Source organism: Rhinoderma darwinii, chromosome 1 (assembly GCF_050947455.1).
Source record: "Rhinoderma darwinii isolate aRhiDar2 chromosome 1, aRhiDar2.hap1, whole genome shotgun sequence".
Lineage (NCBI taxonomy): Eukaryota > Metazoa > Chordata > Amphibia > Anura > Rhinodermatidae > Rhinoderma > Rhinoderma darwinii.
In genome coordinates this window covers 638260346-638270006 of record NC_134687.1, presented here as the reverse complement: position 1 = coordinate 638270006, position 9661 = coordinate 638260346, and the positions used below count along the sequence as shown (strand labels likewise).

The window sequence follows — 9661 nt, the reverse complement described above, 5'->3', positions numbered from 1 at the left end:
GGAGGTATAAGAGGAGAGAACTACAACTCCCAGCATGTCCAGACTATTATTATGCGATATAAGAGGACATTACAGGGAGAAGTATAAGAGTAGGGGACTACAACTCCCAGCATGTCCAGGCTGTTATTATGGGATATCAGAGGACATTACAGGGAGGAGGTATAAGAGGAGTGAACTACAACTCCCAGCATGTCCAGGCTGTTATTATGGGATATCAGAGGACATTACAGGGAGGAGTATAAGAGGAGTGAACTACAACTCCCAGCATGTCCAGACTGTTATTTATGGGACATTAGAGGACATTACAAGGAGGTATAAGAGGAGAGAACTACAACTCCCAGCATGTCCAGGCTGTTATTATGGGACATTAGAGGACATTACAGGGAGGAGTATAAGAGGAGTGAACTACAACTCCCAGCATGTCCAGACTGTTCGGGATATCAGAGGACATTACAGGGAGGAGGTATAAGAGGAGTGAACTACAACTCCCAGCATGTCCAGGCTGTTATTATGGGACATCAGAGGACATTACAGGGAGGAGTATAAGAGGAGTGAACTACAACTCGCAGCATGTCCAGACTATTATTATGGGATATCAGATTACATTACAGGGAGGAGGCATAAAAGGAGAGGACTACAACTCCCAGCATGTCCAGCCTGTTATTATGGGATATCAGAGAACATTACAGGGAGGGGTATAAGAGGAGAGGACTACAACTCCCAGCATCCCCCTGGCTTCAGCTCTCACACAACTGCTGACAACCTATAGAAAAAAACACTGAATCCATCCCTTCCCCACACACAGCACAGGAGCCCCGCCCCTCACAGAGCTCCGCCCTTCATTTCACGTGATCATCACCTCTTCTCCGCACGGCACAGGGGCCCCGCCCCCTCATGTCATGTGGTCATCATCACAGGTCCTTCATCCACCACTCCTCTCCACTGATAAGCTCCGCCCCTCCTGCACCGGTCACATGGTGGTGGCGTTATCACAGGTCCTTCAGCGATTGGTAGAGACCAGTGCTGATTGGCTGTTCTTTGTTATCACCCAGTATATTATAGAGCAGTGCTGGTCGGGTGTCCTCTCTGGTATCAGCCATCATTTAGTGGTAAGGTCAGCGTATTATACAGCAGGCACTGGTCGGTGGTTTTTTTCTGATATCAGCCATAATAGTTGGGGGGGGAATGTGTACACGTACAGAGGTGACGTGTGTGTGTGTACACAGGTGACGTGTGTGTGTGTACACAGGTGACGTGTGGGTACACAGGGGGTGTGTGTGTGTACAGGGGGTGTGTGTGTGTGTGTGTGTGTGTGTGTGTGTGTGTGTGTGTGTGTGTGTGTGTGTGTGTGTGTGTGTGTGTGTGTGTGTGTGTGTGTGTGTGTGTGTACAGGGGGTGTGTGTGTGTACACGTACAGAGGTGACGTGTGTGTGTACACAGGTGACGTGTGGGTACACAGGTGACGTGTGTGTGTACAGGGGGTGTGTGTGTGTACACGTACACAGGTGACGTGTGGGTACACAGGTGACGTGTGTGTGTGTGTGTGTGTACAGGGGGTGACGTGTGTGTGTGTGTACATGGTGTGTGTGTGTGTGTGTGTGTGTGTGTACACGTACAGAGGTGACGTGTGTGTGTGTACACAGGTGACGTGTGGGTACACAGGTGACGTGTGTGTACAGGGGGTGTGTGTGTGTGTGTGTGTACAGGGGGTGTGTGTGTGTACAGAGGTGACGTGTGTGTGTGTGTGTGTACACAGGTGACGTGTGTGTGTGTACAGGGGGTGACGTGTGTGTGTACATTGGCTGTGTGTGTGTGTGTACACGTACAGAGGTGACGTGTGTGTGCGCACAGGGGGTGTGTGTGTGTGTACACATACAGAGGTGACGTGTGTGTGTGTGTACACGTACAGAGGTGACGTGTGTGTGTACACGTACAGAGGTGACGTGTGTGTGTGTGTGTACACGTACAGAGGTGACGTGTGTGTGTGTGTACACGTACAGAGGTGACGTGTGTGTGTGTGTACACGTACAGAGGTGACGTGTGTGTGTACACAGGGGGTGTGTGTGTGTACAGGGGGTGACGTGTGTGTGTGTACAGGGGGTGACGTGTGTGTGTGTGTGTACACGTACAGAGGTGACGTGTGTGTGTGTGTGTGTGTGTGTGTGTACACAGGTGACGTGTGTGTGTACACAGGTGACGTGTGTGTGTACACAGGTGACGTGTGGGTACACAGGTGACGTGTGGGTACACAGGTGACGTGTGTGTGTGTGTACAGGGGGGGGTGTGTGTGTGTGTGTGTGTGTGTACAGGGGGTGACGTGTGTGTGTACAGGGTGTGTGTGTGTGTACACGTACAGAGGTGACGTGTGTGTGTGTGTACACAGGTGACGTGTGGGTACACAGGGGGTGTGTGTGTGTGTGTGTGTGTGTGTGTGTGTACAGGGGGTGGCGTGTGTGTGTGTGTACAGGGGGTGACGTGTGTGTGTACACGTACAGGGGTGACGTGTGTGTGTGTGTGTGTGTACACGTACACAGGTGACGTGTGTGTGTACACAGGTGACGTGTGGGTACACAGGTGACGTGTGTGTGTGTGTGTGTACAGGGGGTGTGTGTGTGTGTGTGTGTGTGTGTACAGGGGGTGACGTGTGTGTGTGTGTGTGTGTGTGTGTACAGAGGTGACGTGTGTGTGTGTGTACACAGGTGACGTGTGTGTGTGTACAGGGGGTGTGTGTGTGTGTGTGTGTGTGTGTACAGGGGGTGACGTGTGTGTGTGTGTGTGTGTGTGTGTGTGTGTACAGAGGTGACGTGTGTGTGTGTGTACAGAGGTGACGTGTGTGTGTGTGTACACAGGTGACGTGTGTGTGTGTGTACAGGGGGTGTGTGTGTGTGTGTGTGTGTACAGGGGGTGACGTGTGTGCGTACATTGGCTGTGTGTGTGTGTGTACACGTACAGAGGTGACGTGTGTGTGCGCACAGGGGGTGTGTGTACAGGGGGTGTGTGTGTGTACACGTACAGAGGTGACGTGTGTGTACACGTACAGAGGTTACGTGTGTGTGTGTGTACACGTACAGAGGTGACGTGTGTGTGTGTACACAGGTGACGTGTGGGTACACAGGTGACGTGTGTGTGTGTGTACAGGGGGTGTGTGTGTACAGGGGGTGACGTGTGTGTACAGGGTGTGTGTGTGTGTGTGTGTGTACACGTACAGAGGTGGGGTGTGTGTGTGTGCACAGGGGGTGTGTGTGTACACGTACAGAGGTGTGTGTGTGTGTGTGTACACGTACAGAGGTGACGTGTGTGTGTGTACACGTACTGAGGTGACGTGTGTGTACACAGGTGACGTGTGTGTGTGTACACAGGTGACGTGTGGGTACACAGGTGACGTGTGTGTACACGTACAGAGGTGACGTGTGTGTGTGTACAGGGGGTGTGTGTGTGTACACGTACAGAGGTGACGTGTGTGTGTGTGTGTGTGTGTGTGTGTGTACAGGGGGTGTGTGTGTGTGTGTGTGTGTGTGTAGGGTGTGTGTGCACGTACAGAGGTGGGGTGTGTGTGTGTGTACACGTACAGAGGTGACGTGTGTGTGTGTACAGGGGGTGTGTGTGTGTACACGTACAGAGGTACAGTGGGTGTGTGTGTGTACACGTACAGAGGTGACGTGTGTGTGTACAGGGGGTGTGTGTGTGTACAGGGGGTGACGTGTGTGTGTGTGTACACGTACAGAGGTGGGGTGTGTGTGTGTGTGCACAGGGGGTGTGTGTGTACACGTACAGAGGTGTGTGTACACGTACAGAGGTGACGTGTGTGTGTGTACAGGGGCTGTGTGTGTGCGCACAGGGGGTGTGTGTGTACACGTACAGAGGTGGGGTGTGTGTGTGTGTGTACAGGGGGTGTGTGTGTACACGTACACAGGTGACGTGTGTGTGTGTGTACACAGGTGACGTGTGGGTACACAGGTGACGTGTGTGTGTGTGTGTGTGTACAGGGGGTGACGTGTGTGTGTGTACATTGTGTGTGTGTGTACACGTACAGAGGTGACGTGTGTGTGTACAGGGGGTGTGTGTGTGCACAGGGGGTGTGTGTGTACACGTACAGAGGTGACGTGTGTGTGTGTGTACACGTACACAGGTGACGTGTGTGTGTACACAGGTGACGTGTGGGTACACAGGTGACGTGTGTGTGTGTGTGTGTGTACAGGGGGTGTGTGTGTACACGTACAGAGGTGACGTGTGTGTACACAGGTGACGTGTGGGTACACAGGTGACGTGTGTGTGTGTGTGTGTGTACAGGGGGTGACGTGTGTGTACAGGGGGTGACGTGTGTGTACAGGGGGTGTGTGTGTGTACACGTACAGAGGTGACGTGTGTGTGTGTGTACAGGGGGTGTGTGTGTGTGCACAGGGGTGTGTGTGTGTGTACACGTACAGAGGTGGGGTGTGTGTGTGTGTACACGTACAGAGGTGACGTGTGTGTGTGTGTACACAGGTGACGTGTGGGTACACAGGTGACGTGTGTGTGTGTGTTTACAGGGGGTGACGTGTGTGTGTGTACAGGGGGTGACGTGTGTGTGTGTACATTGGGTGTGTGTGTGTGTGTACACCTGTACACGTACAGAGGTGACGTGTGTGTGTGTGTACAGGGGGTGTGTGTGTGTGTACACGTACAGAGGTGACGTGTGTGTGTGTGTGTACACGTACTGAGGTGACGTGTATGTGTACACAGGTGACGTGTGTGTGTACACAGGTGACGTGTGGGTACACAGGTGACGTGTGTGTACACGTACAGAGGTGACGTGTGTGTGTGTGTACAGGGGGTGTGTGTGTGTACACGTACAGAGGTGACGTGTGTGTGTACAGGGGGTGTGTGTGCACGTACAGAGGTGGGGTGTGTGTGTGTGTACACGTACAGAGGTGACGTGTGTGTGTGTGTGTGTGTGTACAGGGGGTGTGTGTGTGTACACGTACAGAGGTACAGGGGGTTTGTGTGTGTGTGTACAGGGGGTGTGTGTGTGTGTGTGTACACGTACAGAGGTGTGTGTGTGTGTGTGTGTGTACAGGGGGTGTGTGTGTGTGCACGTACAGAGGGTGTGTGTACACGTACAGAGGTGACGTGTGTGTGTGTACAGGGGGTGTGTGTACACGTACAGAGGTGACGTGTGTGTGTGTGTGTGTGTACAGGGGGTGTGTGTGTGTACACGTACAGAGGTGACGTGTGTGTGTGTGTACAGGGGGTGTGTGTGTGTGTGTACACGTACAGAGGTACAGGGGGTTTGTGTGTGTGTGTGTACAGGGGGTGTGTGTGTGTGTGTACACGTACAGAGGTGACGTGTGTGTGTGTGTACAGGGGGTGTGTGTGTGTGCACGTACAGAGGGTGTGTGTACACGTACAGAGGTGACGTGTGTGTGTGTGTACAGGGGGTGTGTGTACACGTACAGAGGTGACGTGTGTGTGTGTACACGTACAGAGGTGACGTGTGTGTGTGTGTGTACAGGGGGTGTGTGTGTGTGTACACGTACAGAGGTGACGTGTGTGTGTGTGTACAGGGGGTGTGTGTGTGTACACGTACAGAGGTGACGTGTGTGTGTGTGTACAGGGGGTGTGTGTGTGTACACGTACAGAGGTGACGTGTGTGTGTACAGGGGGTGTGTGTGTGTACACGTACAGAGGTGACGTGTGTGTGTACAGGGGGTGTGTGTGTGTACACGTACAGAGGTGACGTGTGTGTGTACAGGGGGTGTGTGTGTGTACACGTACAGAGGTGACGTGTGTGTGTACAGGGGGTGTGTGTGTGTACACGTACAGAGGTGACGTGTGTGTGTGTGTACAGGGGGTGTGTGTGTGTACACGTACAGAGGTGGGGTGTGTGTGTGTACAGGGGGTGTGTGTGTGCACACGTACAGAGGTGACGTGTGTGTGTGTACAGGGGGTGTGTGTGTGTACACGTACAGAGGTGGGGTGTGTGTGTGCACACGTACAGAGGTGGGGTGTGTGTGTACACGTACACAGGTGACGTGTGTTTGTACACGTACACAGGTGACGTGTGTGTGTGTACAGGGTGTGTGTGTGTGTGTGTGTGTGTGTGTGTACAGGGGGTGTGTGTGTGTGCGTGCACAGGGGGTGTGTGTGTGTACACGTACAGAGGTGGGGTGTGTGTGTGTGTGTGTGCACACGTACAGAGGTGGGGTGTGTGTGTGTGTGTGTGCACACGTACAGAGGTGGGGTGGGTGTTTTGTACACGTACACAGGTGGTGAGGTGTGTGTACACAGGTGATGTGTGTGTGTACAGGGGGTGACGTGTGTGTGTGTGTGTGTGTACATGGGGTGTGTGTGTGTACACGTACAGAGGTGGGGTGTGTGTGTGTGTGTACAGGGTGTGTGTGTGTGTACACGTACAGAGGTGGGGTGTGTGTGTGTGTGTGTGTGTGCACACGTACAGAGGTGGGGTGTGTGTTTGTACACGTACACAGGTGAGGTGTGTGTACAGGGGGTGACGTGTGTGTGTGTACAGGGGGTGACGTGTGTGTGTGTGTGTGTACACGTACAGAGGTGGGGTGTGTGTGTGTGTACACGTACAGAGGTGACGTGTGTGTGTACAGGGGGTGTGTGTGTGTGTGTGTACAGGGGGTGTGTGTGTGTGTACAGGGGGTGTGTGTGTGTGTGTGTGTGTGTGCGCACAGGGGGTGACGTGTGTGTACAGGGGGTGTGTGTGCGTGCACAGGGTGTGTGTGTGTACAGGGGGTGTGTGTGTGTACACGTACAGAGGTGGGGTGTGTGTGTGTGTGCACACGTACAGAGGTGGGGTGTGTGTGTGTGCGCACACGTACAAGAGGTGGTGTGTGTGTGTGTACACGTACAGAGGTGACGTGTGTGTGTGTGTGTACACGTACAGAGGGTGGGTGTGTGTGTGTGTACAGGGGGTGACGTGTGTGTGTGTGTACACGTACAGAGGTGACGTGTGTGTGCGCACAGGGGGTGTGTGTGTGTGTGTGTGTGTGTGTGTGTGTACAGGGGGTGTGTGTACACGTACAGAGGTGACGTGTGTGTGTGTGTGTGTGTACACGTACAGAGGTGACGTGTGTGTGTGTGTACACGTACAGAGGTGACGTGTGTGTGTGTACACAGGTGACGTGTGTGTGTACACAGGTGACGTGTGTGTGTACACAGGTGACGTGTGTGTGTACACAGGTGACGTGTGTGTGTACACAGGTGACGTGTGTGTGTACACAGGTGACGTGTGTGTGTACACAGGTGACGTGTGGGTACACAGGGGGTGTGTGTGTGTGTACAGGGGGTGTGTGTGTGTGTGTGTACAGGGGGTGACGTGTGTGTGTGTGTGTGTGTACAGGGGGTGTGTGTGTGTACACGTACACAGGTGACGTGTGTGTGTACACAGGTGATGTGTGGGTACACAGGTGACGTGTGTGTGTGTACAGGGGGTGTGTGTGTGTGTGTGTGTGTGTGTGTACAGGGGGTGATGTGTGTGTGTACAGGGGGTGTGTGTGTGTGTGTGTGTACACGTACAGAGGTGACGTGTGTGTGTACACAGGTGACGTGTGTGTGTACACAGGTGACGTGTGTGTGTACACAGGTGACGTGTGGGTACACAGGGGGTGTGTGTGTGTACAGGGGGTGTGTGTGTGTGTGTGTGTACAGGGGGTGACGTGTGTGTGTGTGTGTGTGTACAGGGGGTGACGTGTGTGTGTGTGTACAGGGGGTGTGTGTGTGTAAACGTACAGAGGTGACGTGTGTGTGTACACAGGTGACGTGTGTGTGTACACAGGTGACGTGTGGGTACACAGGTGACGTGTGTGTGTGTGTACAGGGGGTGACGTGTGTGTACAGGAGGTGACGTGTGTGTGTACACAGGTGACGTGTGTGTGTGTGTGTGTACAGGGGGTGTGTGTGTGTGTGTGTGTACAGGGGGGGACGTGTGTGTGTACATTGGCTGTGTGTGTGTGTGTGTGTGTGTGTGTGTACGTACGTGTACACGTACAGAGGTGACGTGTCTGTGCGCACAGGGGGTGTGTGTGTACAGGGGGTGTGTGTGTGTACACGTACAGAGGTGACGTGTGTGTGTACACGTACAGAGGTGACGTGTGTGTGTGTGTGTGTGTGTGTGTACACGTACAGAGGTGACGTGTGTATGTGTGTACACAGGTGACGTGTGTGTGTGTACACAGGTGACGTGTGTGTGTACACAGGTGACGTGTGTGTGTACACAGGTGACGTGTGTGTGTGTGTGTGTACAGGGGGGGGGTGTGTGTGTGTGTGTGTACAGGGGGTGACGTGTGTGTGTGTGTACAGGGTGTGTGTGTGTGTGTGTACACGTACAGAGGTGACGTGTGTGTGTACACAGGTGACGTGTGTGTGTACACAGGTGACGTGTGGGTACACAGGGGGTGTGTGTGTGTGTGTGTGTGTGTACAGGGGGTGACGTGTGTGTGTGTACAGGGGGTGACGTGTGTGTGTGTACAGGGGGTGTGTGTGTGTACACAGGTGACGTGTGTGTGTACACAGGTGACGTGTGTGTGTGTGTGTGTACAGGGGGTGTGTGTACAGGGGGTGACGTGTGTGTGTACATTGGCTGTGTGTGTGTGTGTGTACACGTACAGAGGTGACGTGTGTGTGTGTACAGGGGGTGTGTGTGTGTACACGTACAGAGGTGACGTGTGTGTGTGTGTACACGTACAGAGGTGACGTGTGTGTACACAGGTGACGTGTGTGTACACAGGTGACGTGTGTGTGTGTACAGGGGGTGACGTGTGTGTACAGGGGGTGTGTGTGTGTGTACACGTACAGAGGTGGGGTGTGTGTGTGTGCACAGGGGGTGTGTGTGTACACGTACAGAGGTGTGTGTGTGTGTACACGTACAGAGGTGACGTGTGTGTGTGTGTACAGGGGCTGTGTGTGTGCGCACAGGGGGTGTGTGTGTGTGTACACGTACAGAGGTGGGGTGTGTGTGTGTGTACAGGGGGTGTGTGTGTGCGCACAGGGGGTGTGTGTGTGTGTACACGTACAGAGGTGGGGTGTGTGTGTGTGTACAGGGGGTGTGTGTGTACACGTACACAGGTGACGTGTGTGTGTGTACACAGGTGACGTGTGGGTACACAGGTGACGTGTGTGTACAGGGGGTGACGTGTGTGTGTGTGTGCACAGGGGGTGTGTGTGTACACGTACAGAGGTGGGGTGTGTGTGTGTACACGTACAGAGGTGACGTGTGTGTGTACAGGGGGTGTGTTTGTACACGTACAGAGGTGACGTGTGTGTGTGTGTGTGTGTGTGTACACGTACAGAGGTGACGTGTGTGTGTGTACACAGGTGACGTGTGGGTACACAGGTGACGTGTGTGTGTGTACAGGGGGTGTGTGTGTGTGTGTGTACACGTACAGAGGTGACGTGTGTGTGTGTACACGTACAGAGGTGACGGGTGTGTACATGTACAGAGGTGACGTGTGTGTGTGTGTACACGTACAGAGGTGACGTGTGTGTGTGTGTACACGTACAGAGGTGACGTGTGTGTGTGTACACAGGTGACGTGTGGGTACACAGGTGACGTGTGTGTGTGTACAGGGGGTGACGTGTGTGTACAGGGGGTGACGTGTGTGTACAGGGTGTGTGTGTGTGTGTGTGTGTGTGTACACGTACAGAGGTGACGTGTGTG

At 53.7% G+C, this 9661-nt stretch overlaps 1 protein-coding gene across 1 annotated transcript in view; it reads left to right on the top strand.

Annotated features, from left to right (window-relative positions):
- The first annotated feature begins 1026 nt into the window (after positions 1-1026).
- The window catches only part of LOC142666573 (oocyte zinc finger protein XlCOF7.1-like), a 48931-nt gene continuing 40296 nt past the window's right edge, over positions 1027-9661 (top strand). The window contains exon 1 of the mRNA XM_075846705.1: positions 1027-1109. The gene's annotated coding sequence lies outside the window, so the exon portion shown is untranslated. The remainder of the gene's footprint in view (positions 1110-9661) is intronic.